Source organism: Loxodonta africana, chromosome 23 (assembly GCF_030014295.1).
Source record: "Loxodonta africana isolate mLoxAfr1 chromosome 23, mLoxAfr1.hap2, whole genome shotgun sequence".
Classification (NCBI taxonomy): Eukaryota; Metazoa; Chordata; class Mammalia; order Proboscidea; family Elephantidae; genus Loxodonta; species Loxodonta africana.
This window is the reverse complement of record NC_087364.1, coordinates 30,545,472-30,571,283: the sequence shown is the minus strand read 5'-3', so window position 1 is coordinate 30,571,283 and position 25,812 is coordinate 30,545,472. Positions and strand designations below refer to the sequence as shown.

The window sequence follows — 25,812 nt, the reverse complement described above, 5'->3', positions numbered from 1 at the left end:
TACTGTTATTGATTTCTACTTTTATGGCATTATGGCCAGAAAAGATGCTTTGTAGTATTTCGATGTTTTAGATTCTGTTAAGACTCACTTTGTGGCCTCATATGTGGTCTATTCTGTCGAATTTTCCATGTGCATTGGAAAAGAAAGTATACTTGGTTGCTGTTGGGTGGAGTGTTCTGTGTATGTCTATGAGATCAAGTTGGTTGATTTTGGCATTTAGATCTTCCGTGTCTTTATTGAGCTTCTTTCTAGATATTCTGTTCTTCGCCCCGAAAGTGGTTTATTGAAGTTTCCTACTATTATACTGGAGCTGTCTAGTTCTGTTTTCAATGCTATTAGAGTTTGTTTTATGTATTTTGGAGCCCTGGTGTTGGTTGTGTAAATATTTGTTATGGTTATGTACTCCTGGTGTATTGGCCCTTTAATCATTATATAGTGTCCTTCCTTATCCTTTGTGGTTGATTTAGCTTTAAAGTCTATTTTGTCAGAGATTAATATTGTCACTCCTGCTCTTTTTTGATTGCCGTTTGCTTGACATATTTTTTTCCCATGCTTTGAGTTTTATTTTGTTTGTGTCTTTGAATCTAAGGTGTGTCTCTTATAGGGAACATATAGACAGATCTTTTTTTTTTTTTTTAAATCCGTTCTGCCACTCTCTGTCTCTTTATTGGTGCAGTTAGTCCATTTCATTCAGTGTAATTATTGATAGGTACGAGTTTAGTGCTGTCATTTTGATGTATTTGTGTGCGTGTGTAGTGTTGACAGTTTTTTTTTTTTTTCCACTTAATTTTCTGTGCTGAGTCATTTTTTTTTCTGTATTTTCTTCTCCCCTTTTTCATTGTTGTTGATTTTTCATTTGCTCAGTCTTTATGTTTTTCTTCTTTTTTATTTTGATGTGTAGATTTCTTAGTTTCGTTTCTGGTTACCTTTAAATTTACCTCTGTTTTTTGTAAGTTTAAAACAGTCTTTTATTTCTTGATATCACCTTAACTTCCTCTCAGTATAAAAATACCATGACTACACTATTTAGTCCCTCTTTTTTGTTTTAATGTTGTCGTCCTTTACATATTGAAGTCTTTGTTTCCCTATTTTCAGTATTTTAGCTTTGACTTATCTTTGTGACTTCCTTATCTGGGTTGATATCTGATTGCTCTGTCCTGTGTTCTAGTCTTGGGTTGTTATCTGATGTTACTGATTCTCTAGCCAGAGGGGTCCCTTTAGTATTTCTTGTAATTTTGGTTTGGTTATTCCAAACTCCCTTAATTTCTGTTTATTTGGAAATGGCTAATTTCACCTTCATATTTGAGAGACAGTATAGCTGGATATAATTTTTTTTTCCTTCAAGGCTTTATATATGTCATCCCATTGTCTTCTTGCCTTCATGGTTTCTGCTGAGTGTTAGAGTTTAGTCTTATTGACTCTCCTTTGTAGGTGACTATCTTGGATCAAATTGTGTCCCCCAAATATGTCAACTTGGTTAGGCCATGATTCCCAGTATTGTGTGGTTGTCCTCCATTTTGTGATTTTCCTTTGTGTTATAAATCAAAATCTCTGCTTGTAGTTTAAGAGGATTAGGGTGGGATATAAAACCCTTGCTCAGGTCACATCCCTGATGCAATGGAAAGGGAATTTCCATGGGGTGTGGCCTGTAGCACCTTTTGTCTTAGAGAGATAAAAGGAAAAGGAAGCAAGCAGAGAGCTGAGGGCTTCATACCACCAAGAAAGCAGTACCGGGAGCAGAGCATGTCCTTTGAACCCAGGGTTCATGCACAGAGGAGCTCCTATGTCAGGGGAAGGTTAATGACAAGGACCTTCTCCAGAGCCAACAGAGAGGGAAAGACTTCACTTTAGCTGACACCCTGAATTTGGACTTTTACCCTACTACATGATCTTAGTAGGGTAAAACCCTGAAGAATCCTCAAGAAAACTACTGAAGCTAATAGGTGAGTTCAGCAAAGTATCAGGGTACAAGATAAACATCCAAAAATCAGTTGGATTCCTCTACACCAACAAAAAGAACATCGAAGAGGAAATCACCAAATCCATACCATTTACGGTAGCCCCCCAGAAGATAAAATACTTAGGAATAAATCTTACCAGAGACATAAAAGACCTATACAAAGAAAACTACAAGATAGTAAGAAACCAAAGAGACCTACATAAGTGAAAAAATATACCTTGCTCATGGATAGGGAGACTTAATATTGTAAAAATGTCTATTCTACCAAAAGTGACCTATAGCTACAATGCAATTCTGATCCAAATTCCAATGACATTTTTTAATGAGATGGAGAAACAAATCGCCAACTTCATATGGAAGCGAAAAGGACCCAGATAAGAAAAGCATTACTGAAGAAGAAGAACAAAATGGGAGGCCTCACTCTACCTGATTTTAGAATCTATTATACCACCACAGTAGTCAAAACAGCCTGGTACTGGTACGGGTACAACAACAGATACATAGACCAATGGAACAGAATTGAGGATCCAGACATAAATCCATCCACATATGAGCAGTTTATATTTGACAAAGGCCCAAATCTGTTAAATGGGGAAAAGGCAGTCTCTTTAACAAATGGTGCTTGTATAACTGGATATCCATCTGCAAAAAAAATGAAACAAGACCCATACCTCACGCCATGGACAAAAACGAACTAAAAATGGATCAAAGACGTAAATATAAAATTTAAAACAATAAAGATTATGGAAGGAAAAATAGGGACAATGCAAGGAGCCCTAATACATGGCATAAACAGTATGCAAAATGTTACTAACAGTGCCGAAGAGAAACTAGATAACTGGGAGTTCCTAAAAATCAAACACCTATGCTCATCCAAAGACTTCACCAAAAGAGTAAAAAGATTACCTACAGACTGGGAAAAAGTTTTTATCTCTGACATTTCCGATCAGTGTCTGATCACTAAAATCTACATGATACTGCAAAAAATCAACTACAAAGAGACAAATAACCAAAACAAAAAATGGGGAAAGGTTATGAACAGGCACTTCACTGAAGAAGATATTCAGGTAGCTAACAGATACCTGAGAAAATGCTCACGATCATTAGCCATTAGAGAAACGCAAATACAATGAGATTCCATCTCACTCCAACAAGGCTGTCATTAGTCAAAAAAAAAAAAAAAAACACAAAATAATAAATGTTGGAGAGGCTGCGGAGAGACTGGAACACTTATACACTGCTGGTGGGAATGTCAAATGGTACAACCACTTCGGAAATTGATTTCGTGGTTCCTTAAAAAGCTAGAAATGGAGCTACCATACGATCCAGCAATCCCACTCCTTGGAATATATACTAGAGAAATAAGAGCCTTTACATGAACAGATATATGCACTCCCATGTTCATTGCAGCACTGTTTACAATAGCAAAAAGATGGAAGCCACCAAGGTGCCCATCAGTGGATGAATGGATAAATTAAGGTATATGCACACAATGGAATACTATGCATTGATAAAGAACAGTGATGAATCCGTGGAACATTTTATAAGATGGAGGAATCTGGAAGACATTATGCTGAGTGTAATTATTCAGTCATAAAAGGACAAATATTGTATGAGATTACTATTATAAGAACTCGAGAAATAGTTCGAACAGAGAAGAAAAGTATTCTTTGATGGTTATGAGACTAGGGAGGGAGGGAAGAAGAGGGGTTTTCACTAATTAGAAAGTAGACGAGAACTATTTTAGGTGAAAGGGAAGACAAGACACAATACAGGAGAGGTCAGCACAACTTGACTAAACCAAAAGCAAAGAAGTCTCCTGAATAAACTGAACACTTCAAAGGCCACAGTAGCAGGGTTGGGGTTTGGGGTCCATGTTTCAGGGGACATCTAAGTCAATTGGCATAATAAAATCTGTTAAGAAAACATTCTGCATCTCACTTTGGAGATGGCTTCTGGGGTCTTAAACACTAGCACGCGGCCGTCTAAGATGCATCAATTAGTCTCAACCCACTTGGAGCAAAGGAGAATGAAGAACACCAAAGATACAAGGTAATTATGAGCCCAAGAGACAGAAAGGGCCACATAAACCAGAGCCTCCATCAGCCTGAGACCAGAAGAACTAGATGGTGCCTGGCTACAGCCGATGACTGCCCTGACAGGGAACAAAACAGAGAACCCCTGAGGGAGCAGGAGAGCAGTGGGATACAGACCTCAAATTCTCATAAAAAGACCAGAGTTAACGGTCTGACTGAGACTAGAAGGATCCTGGTGATCTTGGTCCCCAGACCTTCTGTTAGCCCGAGACAGCAACCATTCCCAAAGCCAACTCTTCAGACAGGGATTGGACTGGACTGTGGGATAGAAAATGACACTGGTGAGGAATGAGCTTCTTGGATCAAGTAGACACATGAGACTATGTGAGCAGCTCCTGTCTGGAGGAGAGAGGAGGGTAAATAGAGGGTCAGAAGCTGGCCGAATGGACATGAAAATAGAGAGTGGAAAGAAGGAGTGTGCTGTGTCATTACGGGGAGAGCAACTAGGAGTATATAGCAAGGTGTATATAAATTTTTGTATAGAGACTGACATGATTTGTAAACTTTCACTTAAAGCACAATAAAAATTAAAAAAAAAATAGTGTTTGGTTAAAAAAAAAACAAAACTATGGCTTCTTAACACACTAGAATAAAATCCATACTCTTTAGCATGGCCTATAACCCCTATGTGAACGTACTCCTGCCCAGCTCTTTGACCTCATCTGGAGTCACTCTTTCCCTTGATCTAGTACCCTCCACCCCTATCTACTTTTTTCCAATTCCTGGACAAGTTTAATTCTTACTTTTCCTGCTACCCAGAACATTATTCCCCTGGGTTTTGTAATGGTTTTTCCCTTATTAGATCTCAATATAAATCCCACTTCCTCAGAAAGATCTTCCAGATCCTTAGTGTAGGTCTCCACTGTCATTTTCTATAATGGGACTCTGTTTAGATCCTGTCTAGGACTCAAGTGTAATTATTGTATTCATTTTGGTGATTCCATGTTAATTGGCTCTTCCTAGGGTTTTTTTTTTTTTTTTTTTAGTCTAGTAAAGAGTATACATTTCATGAGGGTGATGACTAAATATGTCTTATTCACAGTTATATCCCTAGCATTTATCACAATACCTGGCATAACTTAGACTCTCGGTTAATATTTGTGTAATAAATCAACAACAATGATCTTAACAAAAGTTCCACACTATGTTAATAACAATGACTAATCTTTATTATCGCAGTAAAATACCAGTTGGTGATATTTTCTAACTCTCATTAAGTTTGATAACTCTAAAGTAACATTGATTACAAATTCTTTTTTCTTTATTACATTTAAGAATGACGGTTTGATCTAAAATTAGTTTTTTCCACTATAGATGTGTTGTTTCAAAACCGTTTTTCACAAAAACTGTTTTCTATCACTTCATATAATAAATATGTCTCATGTAGCTGTTACAAGTATCCCGTCTATTCCAAGGGTGGATTCTTGGATTTGACTTCTTACTCACGTTTTAGGGGCAGAAAAACCAAAACACCCATTGCCGTCCAGTCAATTCCGACTCGTAACAACCCTGTAGGACAGAGTAGAACTACCCCATAGGGTTTCCTAGAAGCAGCTGGTGGATTCGAACTGCCGACCTTTTAGGTTAGCAGCCATAGCACTTAACCACTAAGCCACCAGTATAACTACATACTGCTCTCCAAGTATGCATCACTTCTTACAATCCTTTTACGTATCTGAGCCCTGATAGTGCAGTAGTTAAGCACTTGGCTGCTAACCAAAAGGTCAGAGGTTCAAATCCACTAGCTGACCCGTAGGAGAAAGATGTGGCAGTCTGCTTGGCAGTCTGCTTCCAAGAGGATTACAGCCTTGGAAACCCTATGGGGCAGTTCTGCTCTGTCCTATAGGGTCGCTAAGAGTCAGAATCGACTCAATGGCTATAAATCATCTGATAAAACCAAAATGAAGATGATGATGGCCCCATTTTCAAAGTTATTCTTCTAGATAGCACCAGTTCTTTACAAATTTTCTTCTTCACTTTTATGCCACATAAAAGACAAAAATGTTTTGGTGGAGTGATATAAATGTTTTAAAAAAATCCTGCAAGTGGAAACATATTAAAAGGCTATACATCAAAATGTTAACAATAGTTATGCTTGGGTGGTAGGATTATTGGTAATTTATTTCCCTTTGCACTTTTCAGGGTTTCCAAGTTGCTGTTTTTTACTGAAATAAAGTATATTTATTTCCTTTGGAAATAGAAAAAACATTTTAAAAAGGTATGCTATAACTCAAAACTGTTAGGCTTGCTTTGTTTTAGGTTGTAATCTCTTTGAACCTAGTACAGAAACCCAATAAATATTCGATAATATAAGCAGCCATTAATTGGGTGGATATTAAGCCTTCAAAAAAATTATTTTCAGTTTATGGTTTTATAAAATCATAGAATTTTATTGCTGGAAATAAGCTCAGAAATCATGTAATACATTTTCTCTTTTAAAATTTGCTTCTGTTCTCCAGGGATTATCTCTGAAACTTAGATGGCACTTGGGTATGCTATGCCACAAGGAGATAAAATGCAGGACATGATGGACCCCATATTCCAGCTTGAGCCAGGCAAGGAAGAGTGAATATCAATCTTTATTAAGAATACAGCAGCAAGAATTTTTAAAGCCACAGGAATTTGGAAGAAGGGAAAGTTCATAATAAGACACAAAAGTGAAAAGTGGTTTGCTGGAATCACTGGGACCTCAAGGGATGAGAAGACTATATATATATATACACACACACACATGCACACACATACACACACATACATGTACATATATATACACATACCTATATATACATATGTAATAGATATGTATATATATACATATTTATTTAGCAAGCTTTGAGATGTAATTCACATACCATATAATTCACCCATTTATAGTGTACAATTCAATGCTTTTTTTGAATATTCAGTGTTATGCAATTATAACTATAATCAATTTTAAAACATTTTTGTCACTCTAAAAAGAAACCACTTATCCTTTAGCTATCTTGCCCCAATCCCCACTTCCCAAGTCCTAGGCAACAACTAATCTATTTTCTGTCTCTATAGATTTGCCTGTTCAGGACATTTCATATAAATGGTATCATGTGTGATCTTTTGTGACTAGCGTCTTTTACTTAGTATAATGGTTTCAAGGTTCATCCATGTCTAGCATGTATCAGAACTTCATTCCTTTTTATGGCTAAATAATATTTAATTATATAGCTATTCTACAGTTTATCCATTTATCAGTTTATGGACATGTGGGTTGTTTTCACCTTTTTGCAATTATGAATAATGCTATGAACATTCTAATATTTAAAGGTACTTTACGTAAAATTAAGCAACATTTTTATTTAAATTTTGAGCATGCATTGAGTATACTGTACCAGTGGTGGCAACAAATTAAATTATGACATAAACACATTTTTTTTTTTGTAGTTCTAAACTCTCAACTAAAACTTATCCTTAATATCATTGCAGCAAATCTGTGAATGTTTTCATGGACATATGGACCTGAACGAAGAAATTAAAAAAAAAAAAAACTACTGTGATTGCTATCGCTGTTGCTAATCAATTATAAAAACAGCAAAAATGCCAGGGTATTGGTAGCAGTATAACCAACCTACCAGTTACTGATGAGTCTATTTCTACTCATGGTGATCCCATCTGTATCAGAGTGGAATTGTGCTCCATGGGATTTTTTATGTCTGATTTTTGAGAGGAGTCCCTAGGTGGCGCAAATGGTTAAACACTTGACTAGTAGTTGAAAAGCTGGTGGTTCTAATCTCCTAAGAGGCACCCCAGAAGAAAGGCCTGGTGATCTGCTTCCAAAAGTTCACAGCCTTGAAAACACTATGGAGCAGTTCTACTCCACACACAGGGTTGTCACGAGCGGTAATCGACTCCAGCAACCAAAAACAGAGAACCAGATGCCTTGGTAACATTAACCATTTTCACCAGCAGTATAAAGTTTTCTCAAATTGAACAGCATGTGGCCACTCAATCTATCATTTAAGTCTATGACAGAGTTTATTTTATAGAATCTTGTGCCAGTTATCTAGTGCTACTGTAACAGAAATACCACACATGGGTGGTTTTAACAAACAGAAATTTATTTTATCATAGCTTATGAGGCTAGAAGTCCGAATTCAGAGTGCCAGCTCTCAGGGAAGGCTTTCTCTCTGTCGGCTCTGGAGGAAGGCCTTTGTCTCTTTTGAACTTTGTTCCAGGGTTGTCAAGCTGGCTTGACATCTGTTCCTGGATGATGAAGGTGGCTTGGCATCTGTTTCCCCATCTCTGCATCTTTTGATTGCTTGTTTAATCTCTTTTATATCTCAAAAGAGATTGGCTCTTAAAAGCTAGCAAGCGGCCATCTAAGATGCATCAATTGGTCCCAAAGCACCTGGAGCAAACAACAGTGAAGAACACCAAAGACATCAAGAAAATATTAGCCCAAAAGACAGAAAGGGCCACACAAACCAGAACCTCCATCAGCCTGAGACCAGAAGAACTAGATGATGCCCAGCTACCACCAATGACTGCCCTGACAGGGAACACAACAGAGAGTCCCTGACAGTGCAGGAGAAAAGTGTGGGGCAGAATTCAGATTCACGTAAAATGACCAGACTTAACAGTCTGACTGAGACTGAAAGGACTCCGGAAGACATGGCCCTTGGGCTCTTTGTTAGCTGAAAACTAAAGTCATTCCCGAAGTCAACTCTTCAGACCAAGATTAGACCGGACTATAAGACATAAAATGATACTCGTGAAGAGTGTGCTTCTTAAAATGATACTCGTGAAGAGTGTGCTTCTTAGTTCAAGTAGATAAAGGAGACTAAACGGGCAGCTCCTGTCCAGAGGCAAGGTGAGAAGGCAGAAAGGGACAAGAGCCTGTTGAATGGACACAGGAAATCCAGGGTGGAAAAGAGGAGTGTGCTGTCACATTATAGGGAAAACAACTAGGGTCACGTAACAATGTGTATAAATTTTTGTGTGAGACACTAACTTGAACTGTAAACTTTCACTTAAAGCACAATTAAAAAAAAAAAAAAGAGAGAGATTGGCTCAAGACACACCCTACACTAATCCTGTCTCATTAACAAAGACAACCCATTCCCAAATGGGATTATAAACACCGGCACAGAGGTGAGATTTACAACACATATTTTTTGCGGGACACAATTCAATCCATAACAAATCTCTACTCAATTCTTCCTACTACAAACTCAGTGAGCTGAAGCTATGCAATAGTACATGGTAACGGAAAAGGGATGGTGCAAGTTTTTTTTCACTGAATTATTACAGTATTGCCTTGAACTTATTTAAATAGTGAGAGGATGTTTCTGTTGTGAAGTTGATGTAAATTATGTCAAGGTAAAACAGTATTGTGTAATATAAGATTTACAAGGATATTTTATTTTATTGAAAAATGAAACATTTTACAATTGCAAGAAATTTATCTGCAGAAAAAAGATACTATTGTATAAAAGCTGTGCGCAAATATGAGTTGTGGATTTTGGCAATTAAAAAAAAAGAGCAGTATACTTACGGTATTTTGTCCCAGGTGTAAGGACTACTTAATAGTCTATAGTCTCACATTAATTTGTATTCATAATGAGCTAACGAATGTGAATTTCTAGATTATGCTCTGTAAATGGCACTTATTATTAGACTTTACACATCAGTCTTTATAGAGTCCTTCATGGATGATTAACTTCATTAAAAACTCCATGTTATCACAAATGCACTTTAAATTGTAACATCACATCTCCATTTATTAACAGGCGGCGGCGTCAGGCAGTCCTACAATTGGGAAGCCTTACCATCTATCCATTTATTTCCCCAACACCATCAGTTGCAATCCCACTAACAACCGCTAGGGTGAGACGACAGAGGCATGTTTTTAATCGCTACGTGGAATCTTGCCCAACGTACAGCACCATTATGTCCGCCCAAGATGCAGGTGTAGACGATGAACAAAAAAGAGAGCCCATCGTCGACGGGATCTGCGCTCAATCTACGCAGGGTGAACGGCGGCCTGCGTCTTGCCTCCGGCTGCTGGGCGAGGGGCGCCTCCCGCAGGGCTGATGGCCCAGGTGTGGCGAAGCGATGGCGCTTCCACCAACCTTGAGGACCAGGAGACCGTGGAAGGCTGTTGGGAGGATGGGTGGAGGCTGGGGGAGGCCACTTGACAGAGGCTGCGAGGGAGGAAGTCGGCAGGGCAAAAGGACACGCAGGGTTAAGTGGAGCCCCTCCAACAAGGGAGCCTAGCTCCAGGGGAGCCCGCAGTTTCCTCCATCTTGGTTGATGGAGGCGGGAGCGGCGTCTGGGTCCTTCCACCAGCGCGCCTGCCCTCCTCGGCCCCTCAGGGGCCGACCCTCGAGGCAGGGGCGGCTACCCCGGCCGAAAGGTGGAGCCCAGGTGGGAGTTCTCGGGAACGAGCTCCCTAGCCCCACGGGGCTTGGCGTTGAACTAGTCCCAAGTTCCCACAGCGTCCCGACAAAATGGAGGACGTCGTCTCCTCCTGCTGCAGCCATGACGAGAGTGGAGGACTCTGCCCCACGGGGCGAGGCGAGGGTGGAAGGGTTCCCACTCTTCTCGGAGTACCCAGGACCCCACCACGCCCTCGGCCTGTGTTCCTCATTCGGCCTGACGCCAGGTTTTCCCCACCGTGCCCCTCGCCTGCAGGGGCTCCAAGGAAAGGACTGGTAGGGCGTTCGGGGCATCGAGGCTGGGTCTCTCCTCGGGCAGAGTCGTTCTGGGCCGCTATAGCGGCCTGCGTGCCCAGGCCCGAGCGACGGAGGACAGCTCCAGCCTCGGTCTCTCGGGCTGTCCTTGGCTTTGGGAGCCCGTTAGTGCCCCCGAGAGCCAGCCCGCAGCTGGTGCAGAGGGGGCATCGAGGCTTGGGACCGCCTGACCCAGACGGCCCCAGTGGAATGGGGGCGGGATACAGAGGGGAGGGGACAGCCCGGGAAGGGACGGGGCGGTGGGGAGTGGAATGGAAAGGCTGAGGGGTGTGGCCTGTGTCTGATGGACAGCCCTTTGGACCACCTCATCGAGGGGGGTCCTGAAGGAAGGCAGATCGAGCCAATTGACGTGCCGGGAGTGCCGCGGCCCGTCTTCACCGCCAGCCAATGAGGGTGCGGAGGCGGGGCCTCCACGGGCTCGGCTGTGCCGCCACCGCCTCCTCCTCCTCCTCCTCACCAGCGCTAAACCCGGGACTGGACCGAGCGGAGTTGTGCTTGTTATCGAAGGGGGGTGGGCCGGGGGAGGGGAGGTTCGCTCCGCGGAGCCGCAGCCAGAACCGGGTGAGGTTTGCCCCACTGTCTTCCAGTCCAGGTCCGCTGATAATGGGGGTGGCTGGGAGCAGCGCAGCCTCCGAAGGAGGAGGCGGAGGCGGAGGCGGCTGGGGAGGCGGAGATGGGTGAGGGCAGTCTCCGGAGCCTCCCACCCACCCGGGATTAATGCCCAGCGGCGCGGTCACCGTCGCCGCTGCCGCGCAGGGGCCTCGGGGGCTCCTCCGGGAGCCGCTCATGTCACCGGCGCCTCTCCGGGCGGCCCGAAGGGCGGCAAGGGCGAGGCCGAGGCCGGGAGGGCTGGGTGAGGCGGGGGTCGCTCGGGGCGGGGGTGGCCCGGGGCTGCGGCCGTGGGGAGGTCGCTGAGGTATTTTTCCTTTCTTTCCTGCGGGGGTAGGCGGGGGAGGGGCGCCTCTGTTCGCGCTCCCGCTCTCCGGGCTGCGCTCCCAGCCTCTTCCGTAGCCAGCGGTCCCCAAGTTTTCGGGGCGAAGGCTGCCGCCTCCTCCCTGCCGGGTCCCCGCTTTGCTCAGCTCCTCACTGGCGCTGTGCTGCGCCGCTCTCGGTCCTCACGTATTGTTTGGCTGGGTCTCTAATGGCGGACGAGGAGGCAGCGCTGCCGGTCGCCGACTGCAGGGGGGGCAAACCTTAGGCCCAGGGCAACTGCTTGGGGCAGATATGGGGATTATCGGCCCGGTGGAGACGTGAATTCCTCCCCCCGCCCCTTACCTCGGAATTGGTTCCTAGAGTGTCGTGGAAGATGCTGGGTGGGCAAATTTAGGGGGGGGGAATACACAATCCCCTCCTGGCGTCGGGGCTACGTCGTGCCCTTCCCCCCTTCTTTCCCCAGGAGCAAGCTTGGTGCCCTCCAGCACCCCCTTCTAGATTTTGCCTTTAACGTGGTTTTTAACCCCAATATGTATTTTACGTCGTGTGCTGCACTTTACATAGGAGGGTACCGTGGGGTGTGGGGTGGAGGGTAATAATAAAAGGGCCGAACATCCTTGACCTCTTATTCCCTTCTCTGCCTCCTCCTGGTGAAAAGGGTTTCGTGCTACCACCTGGTTGGCTGTTCTTGATCTATATTTCATCTTTCCTCTTACCCAGGACCAGAAATCTCCTCAACCCTGTTTGGTGCATCTTTGGTGGAAAGTAAGGAGGAGAACATTCCCATTGTGAGTCCTTTACCTCGAATTTGTTGATTTTTAGTGGACGTCGTCACGTTGTAGAGTTCAGTAGTGGGATTTGCCCCTCCCCGTTGCTTTGAGGGGGAGGGGCTTTCCCTTGGATGGCAGCTGCCCCCGGGGCAAAGCCCGGGTGATGGCTGGTAAGGCAGCTTGCAGTGGGCGCTGCTGTTTGCATCGCTGCAGACATTGCTCCTGCTGCAATACCAACCTCAGCAACCAGACGATGGGTTCCTGCAGCTGCTCTCCTTACCCAGGAGGAGGGGTGCTGGGAAGGAGGGCATATTTCTGGTGCCCTCTAGAGTTCCAGAGTGGGAGTTGAAGTTATTTCTTTTTAACATTTTTTCTCCCTTTGCGATGGATAATTGATTTAAGGGATTAGAAAAATTAAACGACTTAATTTTTTGTTTGTGTCTGATTCTCCTTTTACAATCAGTGATGGAAAGGATTAGAAAAATAGAAACATTAATTTTTGTTTCTGATTTGAGAAACAAATTTTGAATCTTTGGGTTCATGAGTTGTTAGATCTCATTCATGTCTTAGGTTTATGGAAAAGGGCACGGAGCCTACTTCTTATACTCTCAGTTGTCCATCTAATATGTGGATTTGTCTTCACTTAAGAGTCGTTCTTAAATGTGTTAACTGAGAATTACCATCTAATGCTTGTAATTTATTAAGACAGTACTGTAATCAGCTAGACAGTAAGATAAAAACCTGTCAAATTTTCTTTCATTCAGCTGAAACTAGTAACAAGCTATCAGTGAAGTCAGCACTCTGGACATATTGTATTTTGTGAGCCCATTGAGAGTTGATACCATTATAACTTGCAGATCTCTGTCTTCTTGGTCATAAGTGTGGTAACTTATGCTTAAGTATTAAGTCCAAAATGATCAAAAGATAGCTAATCCAATGACAAATACATGCTGAATACCGATTATGAAGGATGATGTCAAATGACAACTTACGTTAAATTCTTACTATTCTAGGCACAGTGCAGGACACTGTCATGTATTATCTCCTTTAATCTTTGCAAGTAACCAGCAGAGTAATGAAAATATCATTTATTGAGTGTTATTGTATGCCAGTGCAATTTCAAACTTTTTAAAAAGTTTATTATTGAATCTTAATTTTCTGAGTGAGAGTAGTATACTGAACCTCCATGTGCCCATCACTTTACCTGCATTGTAAAATGATCAACACATGCCTACATTCATTTTTTAACATGTATTAAGTAATTTATCCTCATGAAAACTGGTGAGGTATATACTGTTTCTCTTCCTGAACTGCAGAGGAGGGAATATACTCAGCTGTTTGGAGCTTGGCTGTTAACCAAAAAGTTGGCAGTTTGAATCCACCAGCCGCTCCTTGGAAACTCCATGGGACAGTTCTGCTCTGTCCTGTAGGGTCACTATGGGTCGGAATTGACATGGTGGCAATGGGTTTTCTGGTTAATAGTGTTTGGTAGAGCAAGGATTTGTACTTAAACAATTTGATTACAGAACTGAGGCTAAGTAGCCATGGTAGACTACTTTAAAGAACTTAATATACTTTTTTTTTTTTTACACATATAGTGAAAAAAACCAGGATTAGAATCTTTTCAGCTTATGTAATTTTACTACTTAGAGAACAATGTGTAAACAAAAATGAAATGCTTGAAGCTTATCGAGTACTCTTTTCTAAAAATAAGAGAACCACAGTTCAATTAGATTTTTTGCTGCCGTGTTTTAAGACTTAACAGGGCCTGTAGAAATTAAAAATATTATATTCTCTTTTTCAGTGTGTTAGTGTACAATTTCAGTCTGTAATTGTTTCCTATACACTAGAACTTGAATGAGTATAACTCTTTTCTCCAGTGAGTTTAAAGTTCCTTTCAGGCATTAAACCATTCAAATATAATAAGGACCAGACCTTTCAAATAGAAAAGTGATAGTTATTTTATCATCACATTTTCACAAAAGGTGTACCTTTATGAGAATTTGTTTTTTCTTTGTTCTTAGTTGTGATGTTGGTAGGGGAAACTTGATAATTGGTTATGTTTAATAGACATTTGGAGATGAGAAATGTTGTCAGTTGCTAATGAGTAATCCCGACTCATGAGAAGTATACAGTCAGCACTTTTCTGTAGCGTCAATACATGTATACCGATGGAAAGCAGTGGTTCTGTTAAATAATACTAAAATGTGGTTCTTGTTTTGCTGTATGATTTAGCTGAGAATTGAACATTTCATTACTTGAAAGAATCAACTGATGTTGTTGTAGGAGCCTTGGCTGCGCAGTGGTTAGGTTCTTGGCTGCCAAGCCAGAGATCGGTGGTTTGAACCCACCAGCCAGTCTTCAGAAGAAAGATGTACCAGTCTGCTTCCGTAAAGATTATAGCCTTGCAAGCCCTATGGGGCAGTTCTGCTCTGTCTGTAGGGTTTCTGCGAGTCTGAACTGACTCAGTGGCAGCAGTTTTTTTTTTTTTAAATACTTGTTTGCAAGGAGCCCTGGTGGTACAGTAGTTAAGTGATTGCCTGCTAACAGAAAGGTTGGCTGTTCAAACCTACCTAGCACCTCTGCGGGAGAAAGACTTGGTAATTTGCTTCTGTAAAGATTACAGCCAAGAAAACCCTATGGGGCCATTCTAATGTGTCACATGGGGTCACTATGAGTTGACGCCCAACAACAACACAGACTTGTTTGCAGAAGTCTTCATCTGATCTATGTTTGGATAATAGTGGTCAGTGTATCAGACCAGTTCATACTTCCCAATTCTATTTGATTGAAGAACAATGTGGCATGATAAAAAGTATGTGGATTTTAGGTAAAAACTCTGAGTTTGCCACTTAATAGCTGTGTGCCATAGGAAAGTTACTCACTTTGACGGAATGGTTTACTTATCTGCAAAATGGGGTTATAATAGTATATGTATATATATAAGATGTATAGTACATATTCCAAAGTAGTTGTGATGTGGTACCAAGCATGTCTTTTATATAAATTGTGGTTACTGTTATTATCATATTAGACGTTTGATTAAATTCAGAGAAAAAAGTAGAACTTGAGGCATGAAGAAATTGAATAGGGGGCATAAATAAAAGGGATAAATACAATAAGACTTGTTGAGTGCCTTCTTTGCTTGAAGTTCATTTAAAGGTACTTTGAAATTTATTAGATCATTTAAAAATAAAAACTGCAGTGAATTGCAAATGATAAGATTGTCTACTTTCTGAAATTTGTCTTTTAAGGGATAAAAAAACACAGGTCTTCTTTTGTATTCTCCATGTTCTGTTTTTCCCCGGTTTTTAAGAGAAAACAGCAAAACACACCTGAAGAACATATCTCTGGGGAAGGGTAGTGTCAAAATTTGTCATTTAACGGAAGAGTTGAGTTTCAAGTCTTACGAAACAGATAGATCTTAGGGAAGGTAATATCTTTTTAAAGCTATCTCTCTACTCTATCATGTTTAAACTTCAGGGAAAATTTAGTATCAGAAGCAGTCATTACTCCCAGGTCACAGATTTGGAATAGCAAATGGTCGTAAGAAAAAAAGAATGTTTTGAACATTTGTTTTCAAAGTAACATGTGGTTGAGGTTTGTATTGTAGTTTTTAAAATATCTTTGGAGAAGAAAGTGGGTTTATTTAGTTTCTTTGGTTAAGGGGAGTAAAAGGATAGGGTATAATAACTTTTTATTAAAGACTAAGATCAGGCTATTGTACTGTGTAGTTTGAAACCAAACCAGTTGCCATCAAGTGGATTCCAACTCATGGCAACCCCATATGTTTCAGAGTATAACTGCACTCCTTAGGGTTTTCTTTGGAAGTAGACTGGCAGGCCTTTCTTCCAAGGCATCTCTGCCATCCTTTCAGTTAAGTAGCTGAGCGCTTAACCATTTGTGCCACCCAGGGCTTCCCATATGGATTATAGAAGTACAGTAAAACTTGTGAAAGCCAGAAAATGTTAGAGGAGGAAAACTCAAATATTTTCTTCCAAAAGGAGTGATAGAAAAGTGGTGAGACTGGGTCACACAAGGAGAAAAGTTTGTGTGACCCAGAAAAATGAGGCAATCCCATTGAGTTCTGCTTCTCACAAATTTCACCGTAATACAAAAAATTGTGACCAAAGACATATTTTGTCTTGTTTCATCTTTTAAAAAAATTATTCTAATTTCCTGTTTTGTAATGGAGAAATTGAGGCCCAGGGATGAACTGACTTGTTCTAGGGCACACTGGAAGAGGGAGGGAGGGGTAGAACTAGAACTTGGAGACGGGGACCTCAGAAAGGTTATTCATATTTCCTTTTTTTTTTTTTTAGAGGAAAATATTCGGTAAACATTTTTTGACTAGTAACTATGGTAAGTTCAGGATACATAGTGATAAGCAATAAGAACACAAGTCTCTGTCCTCATGAAGCGTATAGTCTATTGGGAGATACGGATTAAAAATAAATTAGCAAACATAATTACAGATTGGATAAGCACAGCCAGGGAAAGGTGTATGATGATATGAGGGTGTAAACAGAGGACCTAATTTAGACTGGGAATGAGTCAGTGGAGTGTTTGACGGGGCAGGATCTTTGAGGGAGTGACATTTAAGCAGAGACTAGAAAGATAATTCAGTCTGGATTTAGAAGAAGACATGGAATGAGGGTTATCATTGCTGATGTCAGATGGATCTTGGCTGAAAGCAGAGAATACCGGAAAGATGTTTACCTGTGGTTTATTGGCTGTGCAAAGGCATTCGACTGTGTGGATCATAACAAATTATGGATAATGTTGGTTAAGAATGGGAATTCCAGAGCACTTAATTGTGCTCATGTGGAATCTGTACACAGACCAAGAGGCAGTCGTTCAAACAGAACAAGGGGATACTGCATGGTTTAAAATTCAGAAAGGTGTGTGTCAGGGTTGTGTCCTTTCACTGTATGTTCAATCCGTATGCTAAGCATATAATCGGAGAAGCTGGACTGTATGAAGAAGGACATAACATTGTGAATGGAGGAAGACTCACTGTGGTGCAGTGAATTACTTAATATGGCCTTTTAGGCATGGTCTTTGTGATTCACACACAGTGATTGAGTGGGACTATGCAGATAAGGTACATGGAACCTGTGATGGTTGGGGCTATGTGTCAGCTTGGCTAGGCTATGATACCCAGTATTGTATGGTTGTCCTTCATTTTATGTGTTGTAAATTCTAACCTCTAGATGTTAATGAGGCAGGATTTGTGTGGGGTGTATCTTGAGTCACAGCCTTGCAGGAGGATGTGACTCAAGTTCCACCCTTATTCAAGTTAATGCCCTTCTCTGAGGTGTGGCCTACATCCAAGGAATATACATGGGTGTGCCCTGGGTCCAGTTCATGATCGTCTAATCTCCAGTCCTTGGGACTTGAGCCAGTGGCCTGCCATTTGGCTTGTTGATTCTGGGATTCTCTGGCTTATGTAGCCCCGTGGGCCAGTAGCCTATCATCTGACCTGATTCACCAGCTTCTGCAGCCTTGTGAGCAGCCATCTGTCATGTGACCTGCTGATTTGGGTTCGTCAGCTCCTACAGCCATGTGGGTTGAAAGAAGCCTACACTTGATTCACGAATTTGGGTGCTACCAGCCTCTACAACTGTGTGAGCCATTTTCTTGATACAGTTTGTGAGTTCTGTGAGGCAGCAAATTACAGAACCCAAAGATGGGAGGAAGAGTAGTGAGAGGAGGAGGAGGAGTTGATGTTAGAGATGACGGAGTGGTACAGCAATTTGGAAAAGTTGGACATTGGGCCATCTTTATCCTCTATCCCATAGGAACCAGCTTTGTGCTGATCCTTATAAATTACTCATTTGCTCATTAACAACCCATGGTATACAGATGACAAGACCTTGTTTGCTGAAAGTGAAGAGGACTTGAAGCACTTACTGATGAAAATCAAAGACTACAGCCTTCACTATGAATTACGCCTCAACATAAAGAAAACAAAAATGTTCACAGCTGGACCAATAAGCAACCTCGTGATAAACGGAGAAAATATTGAAGTTTCAAGGATTTCATTTTACTTGGATCCACAGTCAGTTTCTGTGAAAGCAGCAGTAAAGAAGTCAAAGGATGTAGTGCATTGGGCAAATATTCTGCAAAAGACCTCTTGAAAGGGTTAAAAAAGCAAAGACATCACTTCAGGGACTAATGTGCGCCTTACACAAGCCATGGTGTTTTCAGTCACTGATATGCATGTGAAAGCTGAACAATGAATGAGGAAGACTGAGGAAGAATTGGTGCCTTTGAATTTTGCTGTTGGCGAAGAATATTGAATGTACATATACCATAGACTGCCAGAAGAACAAACAAATCTGTCTTGGAAGAAGTACTTCCAGAATGCTCCTTAGAAGTGAGAATGGTGAGACTTGGTCTCATGTACTTTGGACATGTTATCAGGATCAGTCCCTGGAGAAGGACATCATGCTTGGTAAAATAGAGGGTCAGTGAAAAAGAGGAAGACTCAACAATATGGGTTGACACAGTGGCTGCAACAATGGGTTCAAACGTAGCAGTGATTGTGAGGATGGTGGAGGATCGGGCAGTGTCAGTTTTGGAACCGACTCAACACCGCCTAACAACAAGAAAGATAAGTGTGGAAAAGTACCTTTCAGGCACAGAAAGAACATGTACGCAGGCTCTGAGACAAGGAGGTTTGCTCCTTCCAGGAAGTAAAAGACTTAGTTTAACAGAAGCTTAATGAGCAGGGTAGGAAAGAGTAGTGCTGAAAGTAAGTCTGGAGTGTAGTCAGGGATCAAATCAGGCAGGAATCTTGTAGGTCCTGGGAAGAATCTTAGGTTTTCTTGCAAGTATACTGGAAAACCATGCAAAAAATGAGTGACATACTTGATTTAACTTTTTAAAAGACCTCTAGCTATATTTGAGGATTACGTAGGTAATAGCAGTAATCCAGCAGAAAATCGATGGTGGATTTCCAGGGCTAGACGAGTATTGGTGGGTTTAGATAAAAATGACAGTTTCAGGAATTACTTTGGAAGTAGAATAAATAGGACTTTGATGGTAGATGAAGAAAGAAGAAATTGAGGATGATCTCCAGATTTCTGGTAAGAGTATCTAGATACGTAACTTACTGAAAAGGTAAAGATCTGGAAGAGGTGCAGATACGGATGAAAGAGCCAGTTAAAATAACTAGACATAGAGAGTAGGCAGTTTGGAATTTTGAAACCTTTCGATTGAGATAAATTTAGGAGTCTGGGGTATTGAGGTAGTATTTAAAATCATGGGAGTGAATGAGATCCCCAAAGAAAGTTAAAAAATTACTTGAAAGTACCTTGTGTTAAATTTGGTCTTATGGGAGAAAAGAGATTATTCTTTATCCCTAGAAATTCTACTCCTTGTAGATAAACCTGAGTGAATTTATTTATTAGATGAAAAGGGAATTTTGTTTAGACCATCTAGCCTTGCATGGATTTTTAGCAGCTGAATTAAATGCTTTCTATCAGCTTCTAAAGCCGGAATGGACATTGTTTTAGATACCTGATAAAGAGGCTAAAAAAAAAAAAAAAATTGTGAGTAGATTGTAAGCAGCATGAGGGCATAATCTATATGTTATGTCATCTGTCATTGGTCGCCTGGTCACTTGCCTCACTTCTCCAGAGCTGAATAGTATTATCAATGTAGTGCATATTATGGATTGAATTGTGTCGCCCCCCCCCCCAAATTTTTATCAACTTGGCTGTGCCATGTTTCCTAGTATTGTGTAGTTGTCCTCCATTTTGTAGTGTGATATAATTATCCTATGTGTTGTAAATCCTTATGTCTATGATATTGATGAGGCAGGATTAGAGGCAGTTATTTTAATGAGGCAGGACACAATCTACAGGATTAGGTCTTATCTAGAGTACTTTGAGATTTGAAAGACAGAAGTGAGCAAAGAGAAGTGGAACCTCATTACCACCAAGCAGGAAGAGCCAGGAGTGTAGTGTGTCTTTTGGACCTGGGGTCCCTGTGCTGAGAAGCTCCTAGACCAGGGGAAGATTGATGAGAAGGACCATCCCCAGAGCAGACAGAGAGAAAAAGCCTCCTCTAGAGCTGGAGCCCTGAATTTGGAGTTCTAGCCTCCTAAATTGTGAGAGAGTAAGTTTCTGTTTGTTAAAGTCATCCACTTGCATTTCTGTTACAGCAGCACTAGATAACTAAGACAATACGTATTACTTGAAGATCTTTTCTGGGCACATGCTAATGTATTATGTAAGTATTATGTAAGAATTGAACGCTAATTTCATGTAGTTATCTTTTTGCACCTTGCTTTTGTTCATTTAGTGGTATGTCTTTGATATCTTACTGTGTTTCTGTGTTTCATGGTGTCTTAGTTATCTAGTGCTGCCATAACAAAAATACCAAAAGTAGATGGCTTTAACAAACAAATTAATTTTTTCACAGTTTAGGAGGCTAGAAGTCTGAATTCAGGGCACCAGCTCTAGAGGAAGGTTTTCTCTCTTTTGCCTCTAGGGGAAGGCCCTTGTCTCCTTTCAACATCTGTGGGCCTGGTATTCCTTGGAGATAATCCATGTGTCTTGGCATTAGTCTTTCCCTGTTCTAGGAAATTCTCAGCCAGGGACCTCAGGTCCAAAGGATGCACTCTGCTTTTGGCTCTTCTTTCTTGGTGGTAGGGAGGTCCCACCCCTCTTTGGTTGTTTTTTCCTTTTATCTCTTGTAAGGTAAAAGCTGTGACTTAAGCAAGGGCGTTACTTGAGTTACACCCTTTTGTAAGGCTGTTATTCAGCATATACCCAACACTTACCACAGTGGATAATTACATCAGATCACAAAATGGAGGACAACCGTACAATACTGAGAATCATGGCCTACAAAGTTGACACATTTTTGGGGGGGATACAGTTCAATTCATGACACACAGTACACATATAACAGAGTTTATATTTCTAATTTTTTATTATAGATAAAGTGGAGGGAATGCACTTGTAGTTACTTCACTGGGTTCATGTGTATTTCCTTAGAGGAGATTCTGAGAATGGGAATTTCTGCGTCAATATATGCATAGTACACATTTAGTAGAATACTGCCAAGTTGTCCCCCATTGTACTACTCACTATACCCACTACATTTCTACCAGTTTCCCCGTAGTCCAACACTGAATATTATCAAATACTTAAATTTTTGTTAGTTTGGTCTGTGTTCTTGCTAATGTATTCTTACCAATTCTTTGTGTATCTGTTACAAAATAAATATGTTTAGTTGGTACATTTTTAAACCTTATTTATGGTGTTTCTTTAATATGTAAACATTTTTTAATGTAATGGGGGATAATCCATTTCATTATTGGAAGAAGTAGGGATAGCTATAACAAGAAATATGCAGGACTTCTAAAAAAAAAAAAAAAATACCGTAAGACTTACAAGAAAACCTGAAGGCCATATGTTTGAATGGGAGGAATCAGTAATGGAAAACTACTAAATTTTTTTGTCTCCACATTAATCTCTAAATTCACTGAAACTCTGATCAAACCCCAGTATACATGCAGCTTTAAACATGCAGCAGTATACACACCAACTTTAAGTGGTACAGAGAGCAAGAAGGTAAATGACAGTGAGAAGACTTCCCTTTCTTCCTAACCCATTCACACAAATCTCTTTCCTAGAGACTCTTCATAATTTTCTAGGGTATTTATCCAGAGATATTCTATATGTATATATGTGTGTGTGTGTGTGTCCCTTTGCTTTTTTGTACTTCATTTAGATTGGCAGTTGTTCCGTGTTAGTATGTAAGTACATTTAGAGCTGCCTGTTTCTCCAAGCATGCGTAGTATTTCATTGTATGTCTGTTATTCATTTTACCAGCTGTCTGTTGAAAGACATTTAGTTGTTTCAGTCTTTCAATGTCACAGTGTATATCCTTGTATAGTTCGTTAATTGAAATATATAAAAAATCTGTAGGATGGTTGCCTAGAAATGGAATTGCTTGGTCAAATACATTTTTCTTTTTTAGTTGCTCTCTGTAGATGTTGTATCAATTACACCAGTTTACAGTATGAAACTTGTATTACATGGGGTGTTGTTAAACATTTTGACCTTTATCAATCTAAGTAAAAATTGGGGTCCCTTTGTAGTTTAAGTTTGCATGTCCCTGAGAATTTCTTTCTTTTTTTTTTTTTTAATTGTGCTTTAGGTGAAAGTTTACAGCTCAAGTTAGTTTCTCATACAAAAATTTATACACATATTGTTATGTGATCCTAGTTGCTAGCCCTATAATTTGACAGCACACTCCCCCTTTCCAACCTGAACTTCCTGTGTCCATTCATCCAGCTTCTGTCCCTTTCTGCCTTCTCATCTTGCCTCTAACAGGAACTGCCCATTTAGTCTCCTGTATCTGTTTGAACTAAGAAGCACACTCTTCATGAGTATCATTTTATGTCTTATAGCCCAGTCTAAACTTTGTCTGAAGAGTTGTCTTCGGGAATGGTTTTAGTTCTGGGTTAGCAGAGTCCAGGGGCCATGTCTTCTGGGGTTCCTCTAGTCTCAGAACATTAAGCCTGGTTTTTTTTCTAGAATTTGAATTCTGTACCCACTTTTGTCCTGCTCTGTCAGGGACTCTTTGTTGTGTTCCCTGTCAGGGTGTTCATTGGTGGACCTCTGGGGTCCTTCTAGTCGTCAGTCAGACCTTTAAGTCTGGTCTTTTGATGAGAATTTGAGGTCTGCGTCCCACTGCTGCCCTGCTCTCCCTCAAGGGTCCTCTGTTGTGTTCCCTGTCAGGGCAGTCATCGTCTTTTCTTGAGTTCTTACAATAGTGGTCTCATATAGTATTTGTCCTTTTGTGACTGACTAATTTCACTCAGCATAATGTCTTCCAGATTCATCTGTGTTGTGAGATGTTTTGAGGCTTCATCATTGTTCTTTACCATTATGTAGTAGTCTATTGTGTATATGTACCATACTTTGTTTATCCATTCATCTGTTGATGGGCACCTAGGTTGTTTCCATCTTTTTGCTATTGTGAACAGTGCTGTAGCGAACATGGGTGTGCATATATCTATTTGTGTGACAGCTCTTATTGCTCTAGGATATGAATCTTTCATATATTTTAAAGAGCTATTAATATGTCTCCCCTTTTTGTGATAGCACTTTTTTTTTTGGTCCCTTATTCTGTTGGATTGTTGGTTTTATCTCATTGATTATAAGAGCTCTGTTTATATTTTGTCTTCATTTTCTTAGGAATGTCAGTTGCAAATACTTTTTTCCCAGTTTATCATTGTTTTTTTCCCCCATACGATGTCTTCTCTTTTTTATGTCATATTTGGAAGGGCCCTCTCAACTCAAATTATTAAAAATTTTTAAAAATCTAATTTTTCTACTTTATTACTTTTTATATTTAAATATTTATATATTGCATTTTATTTTGACATGAGACAGGGATCCAGAGTAATATTTTCCCATGGACTTGTTTTAATAATGTTTACTGAAAAATTCGTCTTATTTAAACTCTTCATTGTATACTACATTTTTTGATATATATGTGAATCTGTTTCACACTTGCTAGTCTGTTTTGCCTTCCTTGTTCTGTACCTCACTGTTTTCATTATTGTAGCATTGTCATATACTAGTTCCTTCTTGGAGTCCCTGGGTGGCACAAATGGTTAAATACTGGACTACTAGCTGAAAGGTTGGCAGTTTAAACTCACCCAGAGGCACCTTGGAAGACAGGTCTGGCAATCTGCTTCCAAAAGGTCACAGTCTTGAAAACCTTATGGAGCAGTTCTACTCTGCACTCTTGGGGTTGTTGAACGGCAGCACCTCCCAAGTTTACTCATCTTTTTTTTCCCCCAGAATTTTCCTGTTGGTGCTTGCTTGTTTATTTTTCCATATGAATTTGAAGATCAGTTTATTGAGTTAAAAATCCTGTTGATATTTTTATTGGAAAGAAAGTAATTTTATAGATTAATTTAGGAGAAAATGAGTGTTTTTATGTTATTTAAATTCTTATCAAATTAGGTTTGTTTTTGGTGTTAGTGTCATTGAGTTTTTTATCATGAGGAAGTCATGGATTTAAATATATTTGATATGTTTAAATTCATCACAGTTGTTACTATTGATGTTCAAATTACCTCATCTTTGGCCGGTTAGACAGAGCCTATTCAGGTTGGCTTGGGAGGCCATTTAAGGCAATCTTAGTTGTCTTTGATAGCTTTTTTGCTATCTAGTATGTCCTGTAGGGTCGCTATGAGTCAGAATCGACTCGACGGTGCTGGCACTGGCTAGTATAACAAAATGTTCTGGGCTCATCTTCTGCATTTCTTGCAGTAAGCCATTTTTCCAAGGAGCTTAGGTTCCATTTAGTAGAAAATGGTATTTTGAGCTATAGAATTTTAAGTTTCTGCCATCTCATTTTTAATGTGGAGTGTTTTTCCTCCTTTAAATATTATTTAAATATTCTCTTCTTGTTTCATGCATATATCTTTTATCTCTTTGAAGATACTAATGATTTTCCCAAGAATTTTTTCCCTGCGTGTTTACCATCATTTACAAATTGAATTTTTGTTTGCTTTTATCCCTATCTTTTCTCAGGTATCAGGTAATCCTTGATTGTGTGTTCATGATTGAGAATGGAGATCTAAAAGCTTATTTAATATTCTTAGACCTTGGGGGCCAGGGGTGCTTGTTGACTTCACATTCCATTGTAGGTGATCTGGGAGGGCATTTCTTGGGAAATAAGCAGTATTGTTTTTAGTATTTTTACATCTTTCGTTTTAACCTAATCATGTTTCCCAGTCTTCCATTTTCCTGCCTGGAGAGTAGGTGTTTGACCTGGGGGATGAGGTGGGTGGGTCTTACTGTCAACACTAAATAAGCATAGGTTCATTTAATACACCTGATTTAAATTTGGCGCAGTGGTTAAAGTGCTGGGCTGCTAACCAAAAGGTCGATGATTTGAACCCACCAACTGCCCCACAAAAGAAAGGTATAGCAGTCTGCTCCCTTAAAGATTACAGAGATCACAGCCATCGAAAACTCTGTGGTGCCCAGTTGTACTCTGAAACACATGGAGTTGCTGTCAGTCATAGTCGACTCATGGCAGCCGGTAAAGGAGCCCTGGTGGCTCAACAGTTAAGCACTCAGCTGCTAACTGAAAGATTGTTGGTTTGAAATCCTGGTTATCTGCTTCCATAAAGACTATAGCCTAGGAAACTATGGGGCAGTTCTGCTTTGTCCTGTAGGGCCATTATGAGTCTCTATGTGTTCGAACTGCCTTGCACACAACAAGGCACCCAGGCTCTATACTATGCATGGCATCCCCCTGTCCAGAATCATTCTTGTACTGTCTTC

At 40.5% G+C, this 25,812-nt stretch overlaps 1 protein-coding gene across 5 annotated transcripts in view; it reads left to right on the top strand.

Annotated features, from left to right (window-relative positions):
* The first annotated feature begins 12,444 nt into the window (after positions 1 to 12,444).
* Positions 12,445 to 25,812, top strand: part of ZMYM2 (zinc finger MYM-type containing 2) — a 141,713-nt gene continuing 128,345 nt past the window's right edge. For all 5 annotated transcript variants that reach the window (XM_023553104.2, XM_064275378.1, XM_064275379.1 and 2 more), the window contains exon 1: positions 12,445 to 12,502. The gene's annotated coding sequence lies outside the window, so the exon portion shown is untranslated. The remainder of the gene's footprint in view (positions 12,503 to 25,812) is intronic.